Source organism: Capsicum annuum, chromosome 4 (assembly GCF_002878395.1).
Source record: "Capsicum annuum cultivar UCD-10X-F1 chromosome 4, UCD10Xv1.1, whole genome shotgun sequence".
Lineage (NCBI taxonomy): Eukaryota > Viridiplantae > Streptophyta > Magnoliopsida > Solanales > Solanaceae > Capsicum > Capsicum annuum.
The window spans coordinates 114,516,862-114,533,838 of record NC_061114.1 but is presented as its reverse complement, the minus strand read 5'-3'; positions in this window follow the sequence as shown (position 1 = coordinate 114,533,838).

Below are 16,977 nucleotides of genomic sequence, written 5' to 3'. Positions count from 1 at the left end.
TATGGTTTGTTCATCTGTTTGAGGCTATTTGGATGGTCAAACAGGAGCAATAGCACAAACGGGGCAGTTTTAGGCAAAATCGGTGTGCTATAGCCTACGATTTCAGGGGTGGGCATGAGGTCTGGGGGTGTCATCGGCCAAAAATCAATTGAGGTATGCCAGGGAGGATGGGGATTATCTCTATGTGGTCCGTTTATTTATTTGAGGCTAATTGTGTGGTCAAACGAGCGAAATAGCATGAACTGGGCATTTTCAAGCTAAATTGGTGTGCTATAGGACACGTTTTTGGGGGTGGGCCTGGGGTCTGGGGATGCCGTGGGCTGAAAATTGATCGAGGCATGCTAGGAAGGTTCGGGATTATCCCAGTGTGGTCCGTTTCATTTATTCGATACCATTTCGGTGGTCAAACGGGCAAAACAATGATAACGAGGCATATTTAGGCTAAATCGGTGTGCTATAGCCTACTATTTTGGAGGTGGGCTGGGGTTCTGGGGTGCCATAGGAAGAAAATAGGCTGGGGCATGCCAGGGAGGTTGAGGATAGTCCCAGTACGGTCCATTTATTTATTCGAGGCTATATGTGTGGTCTTACAGGAAAACAGCGTGAACGGTGCATTTTCAGACAAAATCTATGTGCTATAACCCATGATTTTTGGGGTGGTCCCAGGGTATGGTGGTGTCGTGGGCTGAAAATTGACCGGGGTATCCGAGGGAGGTTTGGGATCATCCCAGTATAGTCCGTTTATTTATTTGTGGCCATTTAGGTGGTCAAACAGGCAAAACGCAGCATTTTCATGCAAAATTGGTGTTCTGTAGCCCACGGTTTAGGGGCGGGCCTAAGGTTCGGGGTACCGTTGGCTGAAAATTGACCGGGGCATGCCAGGTTCGTTGGGGATCGTTCATGTATGGTCTGTTTATATATTTGAGGCCATTGGGGTGGTCAAATGGGCTAAATGGAGCGAACGGGGCATTTTCAGGCTAAATTAGTATGCTATAGCCTATGGTTTTAGGGTGGGGCTCGAGGTACGGGGGTGTCGTGGGCCAAAAATTGACCGAGCCATGCCAGGGAAGTTGGGGATCATCTTAATGTGGTCAGTTTTTTTATTCAAGGCCATTTGGGTTGTCAAACAGCAAAATGATAAGAACGAGGCATTTTCAGGCCGAATCGGTCTGCCATAGCCAAAAATTTTAGGGGTGGGCCCAAGGTCCACCGGTGTTGTGGGCTAAAAAATGATCGGGACTTTTCGGGAGAATTGGGATCATTCCAGTATGGTTCGTTTATTTATTCGATGCCATTTGGGTGGTGAAACAGGCAATACGGCATGAATGGGGCATTTTTGAGTTAAATCTGTGTGCTATAGCCCACGGTTGTGGGGATGGGCTTGGGGTCCAAGGGTGATGTGGGTCAAAAATTAATATGGGAGTGCCAGGGAGGTTGGGGATCCTCCCAATATGGTCTGTTTATTTATTTGTGGCTATAAGCGTGGTTAAAAGGGTGAAACAGCGTGAACGAGGCAATTTTGTCCAAATTATGTGCTATGGCCCACGGTTTTGGGGGTGGGTCCGGTGGAGCTGTAGGCTAAATATCGATCGAGGCATGCCAGGGAGGTTAGGGATCATTCCAGTATGGTGTATTTATTTATTCTAGGCCATTTGGGTGGTCAAACGAGAAAAACGACGTGAACAGGGCATTTTCGGGCCAAATTAGTATGCTATAGCCCACAGTTTTGGGGTTGGACCCGGGTTTCAGGGTTATCATGGGACAAAAATAGACTGGGGCATACCAATGAGGTTGGGGATTATCTCTGTATGGTCCGTTTATTTATTTGAGGCTAATTGGGATGTCAAATATGCGAAACGGCTCGAACGGGGCATTTTTCGGCCAAATCGATGTGCTATAGCCTACTCTTTCTTGGGTGGGCTCGGGGTCCAGGGGTGCCGTGGGATAAAAATTGACCCTGGCCTGCCAAGGAGGTTGGGGATCATCCCAGTGTAGTTCGTTTATTTATTTGAGTTTATTTCTGTGGTCAAATGGGTGAAACGGAGTGAACGAGGAATTATCGGGCAAAATCGGTATGCTATAGCCCATAATTTTGGGGGTGGGCCTTGGGTCTGAAGGTCCAGTGGGCTGAAAATTGACCGGGGTATACCAGGTGGTTGAGGATCATCCCTGTGTGGTCCATTTATTTATTCGAGGATATTTGGGTGGTCAAACGGTCAAAACGACACGACATGACATTTTCGGGCCAAATTGGTGTGCTATAGCCCACAGTTTTGGGGGTGGACCCGAGGTTCGGGGGTGATGTCGGCTCAAAATCGATCGGGACGTAACAGGGAGGTGTGGGATCTTCCCAGTGTGGTCCTTTTAATTATTCGAGGTTATTTAGGTGGTCAAACAGGCGAAATGGCGAGAACGGGCCATTTTTGGGCCAAATTAGTGTGCTATGGCCAACGATTTTGGGAGTGGGACTAGGGTCAAGTGGTGCCATGGGCTGAAAATTGATCTGGAGGTGCCAGGGAGATTGGATATTATCCCAATATGATCCGTTTAATTATTCAAGGCTATTTGGGTGGTGAAACAAGCAAAACGGCACGAAGGGGGCATTTTTGGGAAAAATTGATGTCTTGTAGCCTACGATTTCGGGGGTGGGCCCAGGTTCTGGGAGTGATGTGGGCTTAAAGTCAATTGGGGCATGCCAGGGAAGTTGGGGATCATCCCAGTGTGGTCTATTTATTTATTTGAGGCCATTTAGGTGGTCAAACGGGTGAAACAACGAGAACGGGGTATTTTCGTGCCAAATTGGTGTGCTATAGCCCATGGTTTTGGGGGTAGGCTAGGGGTTCCGGGGTGCCGTGGGCCAAAATTTGTCGAGGTATAGCAGAGAGGTTGGTATCATCTGTGTGTGGTCCGTTTATTTATTCAAGACTATTTGGGTGGTCAAACGGGCAAAACAGCGAGAATAGGGCTTTTCGGTCAAAATTGGTGTGCTATAGGCCACGCTTTTAGGGGTGACATCGGGGTATGGGAGTGCCGTGGGCCAAAAATCTACCGGCACGTGCAAGGGAGGTTAGGGATCATCGCAGTAGGGAACACTTCTTTATTCGAGGCCATTTGGGTGGTCAAACGAGTAAAATTTGTGTGCTATACCCACGGTTTCAAGGGTAGGCCCGGGGTCCGGGGGTGTTGTGTGATGAAAATTGATTGAGGCATGCCAGGAAGGTTGGGTATTATCCCAGTGTGGTCCCTTTATTTATTCGAGGCCATTTGGGTGGTCAAATGGATAAAACAGCAAGAATGGGGCATTTTTGTGCCATATCGGTGTGCTATAGCCCACAGTTTTGGGGTGGGCTCGGGGTTCGGGGGTTCCATGGGCCAAAAATTAACCGGGGTATGCCAAGTAGTTTGGGGATAATCCCAGTGTTGTCCGTTTAATTATTCAAGGCTATTTGGGTGGTCAAACTAGTAAAACGGCGCGAACGGGGCACTTTTGGACCAAATCGGTATGCTATAGCCCACGGAGTGGAGGGTGGGCCCAGGGTCTGGAAGTTCCAGGTAGGTTAGGGATCCTCCCAATGTGGTTCGTTTATTTATTTGAGGCCATTTGGGTGGTCAAACAGGCAAAATGACGTGAACAAATCATTTTTGGGCTAAATTAGTGTGCTTTAGCCCACGGTTTTAAGGGAGGGCCCGGGGGTTCGGTGGTGCCATAGGCCGAAAGTTGACCGGGACGTGCTAGAGAGGTTGGAGATCATTGCACTGTGGTTCATTTATTTATTCATGGATATTTGGGTGGTCAAACAAGCGAAACGGCGTGAAAGGTTGGGGGTGAGCTTGGGGTCTGGGGGTGCCGTAGGCCAAAATTCGATCGGAGCGCGCCATAAATGTTGGGGATCATCTTAGTGTGGTTTTTTTATTTATTCGAGGCCATTTGGGTGGTCAAACGGGTGAAATGGTGCAAATGGGGCATTTTCAGGCCAAATTGGTGTGCTATAGCCCACGATGTTGAGGTGGGTACGGGGTCTGAGGCATGCCAGGGAGGTTGGGGATCATCCCAGTGTGGTCCGTTTATTTATTCGTTGCTATTTGGGTAGTCTAACGGGCGAAACAGAGCGAATGGGGCATTTTCATGCTGAATCAGTTTGCTATAGCCCACGATTTTAGGAGTGGGCCCAGGGTCTGGTGGTGTCGTGGGTTAAAAATCAACCAGAGCATGCCAGGGAGGTTAGGGATCATCCCAGTGTGGTCCATTTCTTTATTCGAGGCCATTTGGGTGGTCAAACAGGCAAAACGGAATGAACGGGGCCTTGTCAATCAATATCGGTTTGCTATAGCCCACAGTTTCGGGGGTGGGCTCGGGGTGCTGTGATACTATGGGCCAAAAATTTACCGGGATGTTCTAGGGAGATTGGGGAAAGTCCCAGTGTGGTCTATTTTTTTATTCGAGGCCATTTGGGTGGTCAAATGGGTGAAACAATGCAAACAGTATATTTTTTGGCCAAATCATGTGTGATGACCCACGGCTTTTGGGATGGGCCTATGACCGGGGGTGCAGTGGGCTAAAAATTGATTGGGGAATACCAGGGAGGTTGAGGATCATCCCAATATAGTATGTTTATTTATTCAAGGCCATTTGGGTGGTTAAACGGGCAAAACAGCACCAACGGGGTATTTTTGAGCCAAATCGATGTGCAGCCTACGGTTTTGGGGGTGGCCAAGGCCTCCGGGGGTGCTTTGGGACAAAAATTGACCGAGGCATGCTATGGAAGTTGGATATCATCCCAATATGGTCTGTTTATTTATTTGAGGCTATTTGGGTGGTCAAACGGGCAAAACGGCATGAACGGGGTATTTTTCGGTGATATCAATTTGCTATAGCCCACGGTTTTAGGTGTGGGTTGGGGTCCTAGGGTACTGTGGGCCAAAAATTTATTAGGACATGCTAGGGATATTGGGGATCGTCCCTGTCTGGTCCATTTATTTATTCGAGGCCATTTGGGTGTCAAACGGGTAGGCCAAATCGTATGCTATGGCCCTCGGTTTCGGGGGTGGGACTGGGGGCTTGGGGTGCCATAGGCCAAATATGTATTGGGGCATGCCAGGGAGGTTGGGGATTATCCCTGTGTGGTCTGTTTATTTATTTGAGGCCATTTAGGTGGTCAAACGGGTAAAACAGCATGAATGGGGCATTTTCGGGCCAAATCGGTGGGCCATAGCCCACAGTTTTGGGGGTGGGCCCAGGGATTGGGGGTACTGTGGGCTAAAAATTGATCTGGATATGCCAGGGAGGTTGGGGATCATCCTAGTATGGTATGTTTATTTATTCGAGGCTATTTAGGTGGTCAAACGGACAAAATAGCATGAATGGGGCATTTTAAGGCCAAATCAATGTGCTATAGCACAAGGTTTTGGGGGTGGGCTCGGGGTCCAAGGGTGCCATGGGTTGAAAAATCATTGGGGCATGCCAGGGAGGTTGGGGTTCTTTCTAGTGAGGTCTGTTTATTTATTCGAGGCCATTTGGGTGGTCAGATAGTCGAAACAGTGTGAACGGGGCATTTTTGGCCAAATCAGTGTGCTATAGCCCACGATTACGGGAGTGAGCCTAGGGTCCGGGGGTGTCGTTCGCTGAATATCAACTGGGGCATAACAGGGAGGTTGCGGATCATCTCTGTATGGTCCGTTTATTTATTGGAGGCCAATTAGGTGGTTAAACGGTCGAAACAGCATAAACGGGGCATTTTTGAGCCATATCGATGTGCTATAGCCAACCTTTTCGGGGGTGGGCCCGGGGTCCAGGGGTATCATGTGCCAAAAATTGATTGGGGAATGCTAGGGATGTTGGGAATCATCCCAGTATTGTCCGTTTATTTATTTTAGGATATTTAGGTGGTTAAACGGGTGAAACAGCGCGAACGAGGCATTTTTGGGCCAAATAGGTGTGCTATAGCCCACAATTTTGAGGGTGGGCCTGGGGTTCATAGGTACCGTTGGGCAAAAATTTACCAAGGCATGCCAAGGATGTTGGCGATCGTCCTTGTGTGGTCTGTTTATTTATTCGAGTATATTTAGGTGGTCAAACGGGCAAAACAGGACGAACAAGGCATTTTTGTGCCAAATCGGTGTGCTATCAAATCGGTGTGCTATATCCATAGTTTTGGGTTGGGCCCAAGATCTGAAGGTGCTATGGGCCAAAAATTGACCGGGGCATTCCAGCAAAGTTGGGGATCATCCCAGTCTGGTCCATTTATTTATTCAAGGCTATTTTGGTGGATAAATGGGAGAAACAATATGAACGAAGCATTTTTGGGCCAAATCGGTGTGCTATAGCCTACAGTTTAGGGGGTGGGCCCGGAGTCTGGCGGTGCTGTCAGCTGAATATCTACTGGGGCATTCTGGGGAGGTTGGGGGTTATCCCAGTATGGTATGTTTATTTATTCTAGGCTATTTGGGTAGTCATATGGGCAAAACGATGCGAACAGGGCCTTTTAGTGCTATATCGGTGTACTAGATGCCACGATTTTGGGGGTAGGCCCGAGGTTCGAGGGTGTTGTCAGCCAAAAATTGACCAGGGTGTGCCTGGGAGGTTAGTGATCATTCTTGTGTGGTCCGTTTATTTATTAGAGGCTATTTGGGTGGTCAAACGGGTGAAACGGAGAGAACAAGGCATTTTAAAGCAAATTTGGAGTGCTATATCCCACGCTTTTGGGGGTGGGCCTGGGGTCCAGGGGTGTCGTGGGCTGGAAATCGACCGGGGCATTCAAGGGAGGTTGGGGATCATCCTAGTATGGTCCTTTTATTTATTGGAGGTCATTTGGGTGGTCAAACAAGGAAAACGGCATGAACGGGGCATTTTTGGGCCAAAGCGGTGTGCTATAGCCCACGATTTTAGGGGTGGGTCTGGGATCCGGGGGTGTCGTGAGCTCAAAATTGATCGACGCATGCCAGGGAGGTTGGGTATCATCGTAGTATTTTCCGTTTATTTATTCGAGGCCATTTGGGTGGTCCAACGGGCAACACAGCCCAAACGGGGCATTTTTGAGCTAATTCGGTGTGCTATAGCCCACAATTTTGCAGGTGGCATCGGGGGTGCTGTGGGCCAAAAAATTAACCACAGCGTGCCAAGGAGGTTGGGTATCTTCCCAGTGTGGTCAGCTTATTTATTCGAGGCCATTTGGGTAGTCAAATGAGAAAAAATAACGCAATTGGGGAATTGTTGGACCAAATTATGTGCTATGGCCCACGGTTTCAGGCGTGGGCTAGGTGTTCGGGGGTGCCGTAGGCTGAAAATCTATAGGGGCATGCCAGTCAAGTTATGGATTATCCCTGTATGGTTCATTTATTTATTCGAGGCTATTTGGGTTGTCAAATGGGTAAAACGGCACGAATGGGGCATTTTTGGACTAAATCGGTGTGATATAGCCAACGGTTTCAGGGGTGGCCCCAGGGTTCGGTGGTTCCATGGGTCTAAAATTGATCGGGGCATGTAAGGAAAGTTGGTGTTCATTCTAGTATGGCTTTTTTATTTATTTGAGGCCATTTGGATGTGAAATGGGCAAAACAACACAAACGGAGCATTTTTGGGCCAAAACGATGTGCTATAGCCCACGATTTTGGGGGTGGACCCAGGTTCCAGGGGTTCTGTGGGCCGAAAATTGACTGAGGCATGCTAGGGAGGTTAGGGATCATCCCTGTGTGGTTTGTTTATTTATTCGAGGCCATTTGGGTGGTCCAACGGGCAAAACGACATGGATGGGGCACTTTTGGGCCAAATCAATGTGCTATAACGCACAGTTTTAGGGTGCGCCCAGGTTTCGGGGGTGTTGTGGGCCAAAAATTGACCGGGGCATACCAGGGAGGTTGGGGATCATCCCTGTGTGGTCTGTTTATTTATTCGAGGCCCTTTGGTTGGTCAAACAGGCAAAACAGCGAACACTAGGCATTTTTTAGCCAAATCGTGTGCTATGGCCCACGGTTTCTGAGGTAGGCCCAGTGTCCAGGGTGGTGTGGGCCAAAAATAGATTGGTGCATGCTAGGGAGGTTGGGGATCAACTCTATGTGGTCTGTTTATTTATTCGATGCTATTTGGGTGGTCAAACGAGCAAAACAACGCGAATGAGGCATTTTCGAGCTAAATTGGTGTGCTACTGCCCACGATTTTAGGAGTGGGCCCGGGTCCGGGGATGATGTGGTTTGAAAATCGATCGGTACATACCAGAAAGGTTGGGGATTGTCCCAGTATGGTTTGTTCATCTGTTTGAGGCTATTTGGATGGTCAAACAGGAGAAATAGCACAAACGGTGCATTTTTAGGCCAAATCGGTGTGCTATAGCCTACGATTTCAGGGGTGGGCCTGAGGTATGGGGGTGTCAGCGGCCAAAAATCAATTGAGGTATGCCAGGGAGGTTGGGGATTATCTCTATGTGGTCCGTTTATTTATTTGAGGCTAACTGTGTGGTCAAACGAGTGAAATAGCATGAACTGGGCATTTTCAAGCTAAATTTGTGTGCTATAGGACACGCTTTTGGGGGTGGGCCTGGGGTCTGGGGGTGCCGTGGGCTGAAAATTGATCGACGCAAGCTAGGGAGGTTTGGGATTATCCCAGTGTGGTCCGTTTCATTTATTCAATACCATTTGGGTGGTCAAACGGGCAAAACAATGCAAATGAGGCATTTTTATGCTAAATCGGTGTGCTATAGCTTACTATTTTGGAGGTGGGCCGGGGTTCTGGGGGTTCCATAGGAAGAAAATAGACTGGGGCATGCCAGGGAGGTTGGGGATAGTCCCAGTACGGTCCGTTTATTTATTCGAGGCTATTTGGGTGGTCTTACAAGCAAAACAACGTGAACGGTGCATTTTCAGACCAAATCGATGTGCTATAACCCATAATTTTTGGGGTGGTCCCAGGGTATGGTGGTGTCGTAGGCTGAAAATTGACCGGGGTATGCCAGGGAGGTTGGAGATCGTCCCAGTATAGTCCGTTTATTTATTTGTGGCCATTTGGGTGGTCAAACAGGCAAAATGCGGCATTTTCGTGTAAAATTGGTGTTCTGTAGCCCACGGTTTAGGGGCGGGCCTAAGGTTCAGGGTACCGTTGGCTGAAAATTGACCGGGGCATGCCAGGTTAGCCCACAATTTTGGGGGTGAGCCCGGCGTTCGGGGGTACCGCGGGCCAAAAACTGATCAGAGCATGCCAAGGGGGTTGGGGACTATCCTTGTGTGGTTCGTTTATTTATTAGAGGACATTTAGGTGGTCAAACGGGAAAAATAATGTGAATGGGGCATTTTTAAGCCAAATCGGTGTGCTATATCCTACGGTTTCGGGGTTGGGCCCAGGGTTTGAGGGTACCGTGGATCAAAAATCAACCAGGTTGTGCGAAGGAGGTTGGGGACCATTCCAGTGTGGTCCGTTTATTTATTCAACGTCATTTGGCGGGTCAAACGGTGCAAATGGGCATTCTCGAGGAAAATCGGTGTGCTATAGCCCACAGTTTTGGGGGTGGACCTGGGTTCCGGTGGTACCGTGGGTCGAAAATCGACTAAGGCATGCTAGGGTGGTTGGGAATCATCCCAGTATGGTTCGTTTGTTTATTCAAGGACATTTGGGTGGTGAAACAGGCGAAACGTGGCATTTTCGAGCCAAATCGGTGTGCTATTGACCATAATTTTGGGATTGGGATCGGGGTCTGGGGGTGTTGTGGGCAAAAAATTAACCGAGGCTTGCCAGAAGGGTTGGGGATCATCCCAATGTGGTCTGTTTATTCATTTGAGGCCATCTGGGTAGTCAAACAGGCGAAGCGACATAAATAAGGAATTTTTGGGTCAAATTGGTGTGCTGTAGCCTGCGGTTTTTGGGGTGGGCCCGAGGTTCGGGGGTGTCGTGGGCTAAAAAGAAACCGGGGCATGCTAGGAAGGTTGGGGATCATCCCATTTTGGTCTGTTTATTTATTCGAGGCCATTTGGGCAGTCAAACGGGCAAAACGATATGAATGGGGCATTTTTGGGCAAATCGGTGTGCTATAACCCCTAGTTTTAGGAGTATGCATGGGGTTCGGAGGTGCCGTGGGTAAAAAATCACCCGGGGCATGCAAGGGATGTTTGGGATCATCCTAGTATGGTCCGTTTTTTTATTCGAGGCCACTTGGATGTTCAAGCGGGCGAAACAGTGCAAATGGATATTTTTGGGCCAAATCGGTCTGCTATAGCCCACGATTTCGGATGTGGGCCCCGGGTTCAGGGGTTCCATGGGCCTAAAATTGATTGGGACGAGCCAAGGATGTTAGGATCATCCCTAGAGGCCCTTTGGGTGGTCAAACGGACAAAACGGCGTGAACAAAGCATTTTTGGGCAAAATTGTTGTGCTATATCCCACAGTTTCAAGGTTAGGCCTTGGGTCTGGGGGTGTCATTTGTTTAAAATTGACCGGAGCATGCTAGGAAGGTTAGGAATCATCCTAGTGTTTTTTTTTTATTTATTCGAGGCTATTTGGTTGGTCAAACAGGTGAAACGGCACAAAGGGGGCACTTTTTAGGCAAATCAGTGTGCTATAGCCTACGATTTCGGGGGTGGGCCCTGGGTCCGGGGGTGCCATAGGTTGGAAATTGATCGAGGCATGCCAGGGAGGTTGGGGATCATTCCAGTGTGGTTTGTTTATTTATTCGAGGCCGTTTGGGTGGTTAAATGGGCAAAACGACCCGAATAAGGCATTTTTAGGCTAAATCGGTGTGCTATAGTCCTCGGTTTCGGGGGTGGGCCTGGGATTTTGGGTGCTGTGGGCTGAAAATCGACCAGGGCATGCCAGGGAGGTTGGGGATTGTCCCAGTGTGGTCCGTTTATTTATTTGAGGCTATTTGGGTGGTCAAATGGGCGAAACAGTGCGAATGGGTTATTTTCGGGCCAAATCGACATGCTATAGCCCTTGGGTTAAGGGGTGGTCAGGGGGTTTCGTTTGTCAAAAATCGACCGGGGTATGCCAGGGAGGTTGGGGATCATTCTAACGTGGTCCATTTATTTATTTTAGACCATTTGGGTGGACAAACAGGCAAAACAATGTGAATGAGGTATTTTCGGGCTAAATTGGTGTGCTATAGCCCACAATTTTGGGTGTGAGCCCGGGGTCCGAGGGTGGCATAAGCCAAAAATTGATTGCGGCATACCAGGAAGGTTGGGAATCATCCCAGTGTGGTCCGTTTATTTATTCGACGCCATTTGGGTGGACAAATGGGAAAAATAATGCTAATGGGGCATTTTTGGGCCAAATCAGTGTGCTATAGCCTATGGTTTTGGGGTGAACCCGGTGTCCGGGGGTTCAATTGGCTGAAAATCAATTGGGGCTTGCCAGGGAGGTTGGGGATCGTCCCAGTGTGGTTCATTTATTTATTCGAGGCCATTCGGCGATGCCGTGGGCTAAAAAGTGACCGGGGCATACCAGGGAGGTTGGGGATCATCCTATTTTGGTCTGTTTATTTATTCGAGGCCATTTAGGTGGTCAAACAGGTAAAAGAATATGAACGGGGTATTTTCGAGCCAAATCGGTGTGCTATAGCCCACGGTTTTGGGGGTATGCCTAGGGTCCAAGGGTGTCATAGGTAAAAAATCACCCGGGGCATGCAAGGGATGTTTGGGATCATCATAGTGTGGTCTGTTTTTTTATTCGAGGCCATTTAGATGGTCAAGTGGGTGAAACGGTGCAAATGGATATGTTTTGGGCTAAATTGGTCTGCTATAGCCATTGGGTTAGAGGGTTTTGTGGTCCAAAAATCCATCTAGGCATGCCAGGAAGGTTGGAGATCATCCCAATTTGGTCCGTATATCTATTCGAGGCCATTTGGGAAGTCAAACAGGCAAAATAATGCGAATGAGGACTTTTTGGGCCAAATTGGTGTGCTCTAGCCAACAATTTTGAAGGTGGGCCGGGGTTCTGGGGGTGACGTGCGTCAAAAATTGACTGGGGCATGCCGGGTAGGTTAGGGATCATCCCAGCGTGGTCCGTTTATTTATTCAAGGCCATTTGGGTGGCCAAATGGGCAAAATAGCATGAACAGGGCATTTTCTGGCCAAATTGATGTGCTATTTCCCACGATTTTGGGGGTGAGCCCGGGGTCCAGGGGTGCCGTGGGCCCAAAATCGACTGGGGCATGCCAGGGAGTTTAGGATCGCACCAGTGTGGTCTGTCTGTTTATACAAGGCCATTTAGGTGGTCAAACAGGCAAAACGGCGAGAATGGGACATTTTTGGGCCAAATCAGTGTGCTATAGCCCACCATTTTGGGGTTGGGCCCAGGGACCGAGGGTGCCGTTGGCCCAAAATTGACCGGGGAATACCAGGAAGGTTGGGGATCATCCCAGTATGGTCTGTTTATTTATTCGAGGCTATTTGGGTGGTCAAATAGTCAAAACTGCGTGAACGGGGTATTTTTAGGCCAAATCGATTTGCTATAGCCCATGGTGTTGGGGGTAGGCCAGGGGTTCGGGGTGTCATGGGTCAAAAAATTGATTGAGGCATTCTAAGAAGGTTGGTAATCGTCCCAGTGTGGTCCGTTTATTTATTCGAGGCCATTTAGGTGGACAAATGGGGAAAACGATGCTAACGGGGCATTTTTGGGCCAAATCAGTGTGCTATAGCCCACTGTTTTGGGGTGGACTCAGGGTCCGGGGGTGCAATGGGATGAAAATTGATCGGGGCATGCCAAGGAGGTTGGGATCATCCCAGTGTGTTCTGTTAATTGATTCGAGGCCATTTGGGTTGTCAAACGGGCAAAACGGCATAATTGGGGCATTTTTAGGACAAATCGGTAGCTATTGCCCACGGTTTTGGGGTGGGCTCGGAGTCCAAGAGTGTCGTGGGCTGACTATCAACTGGGGCATGGGAGGAAGTTGGCGATTGTACCAGTGTGGTTTGTTTATTTATCCGAGGCTATTTGGGTGGTCAAACGGGAGAAACGGCACAAACGCGACATTTTTGGGCAAAATCGGTGTGCTATAGACCACGATTTTGGGGTGGGTTGGGGTATGCCAGGAAGGTTAGGGATCATCCTAGTTTTGTTCGTCTATCTATTCCAGGCCATTTGGGAAGTTAAACAGGCAAAACAATGCAAACGAGCACTTTTTGGGCCAAATTGGTGTGCTCTAGCCAACGATTTTTGAGGTGGCCTAGGTTCCGGGGATGACATGGGTCAAAAATTGACTGGGGCATGCCGGGGAGGTTAGGGATCATCCCAGTGTGGTCCGTTTATTTATTCGAGGCCATTTGGGTTGTCAAATGGTCAAAATAGTATCGTGGGCTAGGGTTCGGGGGTGTCGTGGGCCAAAATTGACCACCGCATGCCAGGGAGGTTGGGGATCATCCCAGTGTGGTCTGTTTATTTATTTGAGGCTATTTGAGTTGTCAAATAGTCAAAACAGTGTGAATGGGGTATCTTTGGGCCAAATCGATTTGCTATAACCCACGGTTTTGGGGGTGGGCCAGGGGTTCGGGGGGTCATGGGTCAAAAAATCAATCAGGGTATGCTAGGGAGGTTGGGGATCATCCCAGTGTGGTTCGTTTATTTATTCGTGGCCATTTGGGTGGTCAAACGGGCAAAACGGCGTGAACAGGCATTTTCATACCAAAACAGTATGCTATAGCCTACGATTTTGTTGTTAGGCTCGGGGTTTGGGGGTGCTATGGGTTGAAATGGAACAAGGCATGACAGGGAAGTTGGGATCATCCCAGTGCGGTCCGTTTATTTTTTTAATGTCATTTGGGTAGTTAAACGATGCAAACATGGCATTTTCGGCCCAAATCGATGTGCTATAGCCCACAATTTTGAGGGTGGGCTTGGGGTCCGGGGTTGCCGCGAGTCAAAAATCGATTGAAGATTTTTAGGGAGGTTGGGGATCGTCCCAATGTGGTTCGTTTATTTGTTCGAGGCTATTTGGGTTGTCAAACGGGCGAAATAGTGCAAATAGGGCATTTTCAAGCCTAATCGGTGAACTATAGCCTACAATATTGGGGGTAGGCCCGGGGTACAGGTGTGCCATAGGAGAAAAATAGACCAGGGCGTGCCAGGGAGGTTGGGGATCATCCCAGTGTGGTCTGTTTACTTATCTGAGTCTATTTAGGTGGTCAAATGGGCAAAACGGTGTGAACGGGGTATTTTAGGGCCATATCGGTGTGCTACAACCCACAGTTTAGGGGTGAGACTGGGGTTCGGGGGTATCGCCGGTGAAAAACTGATCGGGGCATGCCGAGGGGGTTGGGGACCGTCCTTGTGTTTTTCGTTTATTTATTAGAGGCCATTTAGGTGGTCAAACGGGAAAAATAGTGTGAATGGGGCATTTTTGAGCCAAATCGGTGTGCTATAGCCTACGGTTTTGGGGTTGGGCCTGGGGTTTGGGGGTACCGTGGGTCAAAAATCAATCAGGTTATGACAAGGAGGTTGGGTACCATCCCAGTGTGTTCCGTTTATTTATTCATGGCCTTTTGGCGGATCAAACGGCGCAAATGGGCATTCTCGGGGAAATTCTATGTGCTATAGCCCACGGTTTTGGGGTTGGACCCGGGGTTCGGTGGTGCCGTAGGTCAAAAATCGACTGGGGCATGGCAGGGAGGTTGGGGATCGTCCTAGTATGGTTCGTTTGTTTATTCAAGGCCATTTAGGTGGTGAAACAGGCGAAATGGTGAGAACGAGGCATTTTCGAGCCTAATCGGTGTGCTCTATCCCACCGTTTTGGGGGTGGGCCTGGGGTTATCGTGGTTTGAGATTGGGGTGTGCCAGGGAGGTTGGGGATCGTTTCAGTGCGGTCCGTTTATTTATTCGAGGCCTTTTGGGTGGTTAAACGTGTGAAACATTAAGAATGGGGCATTTTCGATCCAAACCGGTGAGCTAAAGCCCACGGTTTTAGGGGTGGGCTCGTGGTTTGGGGGTTCTGTTGGCCAAAAATCAACTAAGGTGTGCCAGGGAGGTTGGCGATCGTACCAATTTGGTCTATTTATTTTTTAGAGGCCATTTGGGTGGTCAAACGGGCGAAACGATGGGACCGGGGCATTTTGGGCCAAATCCATCGCTATAGCCCATGATTTTGGGGGTGGGCCTGGGATCTGGGAGTGCCGTGGGTTGAAAATCAACCGAGGCATTCCAGGGAGGTTTGGATAGTCCTAGTGTGGTCCATTTATTTATTCAAGGCCATTTGTGTGGTTAAACGGGTGAAACTGTACGAACAGGGCATTTTTTGGCCAAATCGGTGTGCTATAGCCCACGGTTTTGGGGGTGGGCCCGGGGTCCGAGGGTACCATTGGTCAAAAATTGAATGGGGCATGCCAGGAAGGTTGTGATCATCCTAGTTTGGTCCATTTATTTATTCGAGGCCATTAAGGTGGTCAAACGGGCGAAACGGCACGAACAGGGCATTTTTGGAAAAAATTAGTGTGTTATAGCCCACAGTTTTGGGGGTGGGCACGGGCTAAGAGGGTGTCGTATGCCAAAAATTGATCGGACCATACCAGGGAGGTTGGGGATCATCCTAGTGTGGGCCGTTTATTTATTCGAGGCAATTTAGATGGTCAAACAGTCTAAACGGCACAAATAGGGCTCTTTTGGGCCAAATTGGTGTGCTATAGCCCACGGTTTTAGGGGTGGTCCCAGGGTCTGAGGGTGCTGTGGGTCACAAAATCGATCGAGGCATGCCAGGGAGGTTAGGGATAGTCTCAGTGTGGTCTGTTTATTTTTTCGAGGCCATTTGGGTGGTCAAACAGGCGAAACGGCGCAAACGAGGTATTTTCGTGCCAAATTGGTGTGCTGTAGCCCACAGTTTTTGGGGGTGGGCTTAGGTTTCGGGGGTAACATGGGAAAAAAATCGACTGTGGCATGCCAGGGAGGTTGGAGATCATCCCAGTATAGTCCGTTCATTCATTTGAGGCCATTTAGGTGGTCAAACGGGCAAAACGGCCCGAATAAGGCATTATCGAGCCAAATCGGTGTGCTAAACCCACAATTTTGGGGTTAGGACTGGGGTTCGGGGGTTTCATGGGTCAAAAATTGATCGGGGCGTGCCAGGGAGGTTGGGGATAGTCCCAGTGTGGTCTGTTTATTTATTCGAGGCCATTTGGGTAGTTAAACGGGAAAAACAACGCGAATGAGGTATTTTCGAGCCAAATCGATGTGCTATAGCCCACGGTTTTGGGGGTGGGCTCTGATCTTGGGTGTATTTATACTCCTAAGCACCATAATTTATCCATATTTTTGCTATGTTTAAGGAACAAAGTGCCTAGTTTCTTATGTTTTTACTCTACATCTATGTAATTGAGCTAACCGATGTGATCAACATGATTTCAGGTATTAATGAGGTAGATGAAGACATTATGGGACTATGGAATGCGGATGGCATATGACACAAGAGAGAGTAAGATAGGTACTAATGAGGAAGATCACGGCACTTTGGGGACCTGTGGATAGCAGAGGAAACTTCACATAAAAGGAAAGCAGCTTTTGGACTGAATGGATATATGGGAAATTTTTCCTGGGCAAACTCAATATTCTTAAATAGTTGAGGACTCTTTAGCAATTTATTAGAGAAGGATGTTATTAAAATCTTTATGGCTGAATTTTTAGATTAATGAATTATTTTGTAATTTTTTTGGTGAGAGCAGAGAAAGGCGGCTTAGCTTGAGAGAGAGAGAAAAATGTTTTTTCGCTCTTGCTCTCAATATTCGCACACCAAGATCGTCTTCTAGTTTTTGGTATGATGAATATTTCTATTGTGATTTTCATTTTATTCATGAGTAGCTAAGTTTATTAGTTAGGTTTATGGAAACCTTATAGCATACAATCTATTACTTTGGGTTTTGAATTCATTATGCATTGATTTGTTTACATCATACTCTCTTTATTTATCTTGAATTCTCGTGGTTGCAAACATAGAGGATATGCCTTAAAATGCAACTTGCTTGAAAGAAAGGTTGTTTTTCGGAAAGGAGAGTAGTGAAAAGAAAATAGGATTACCA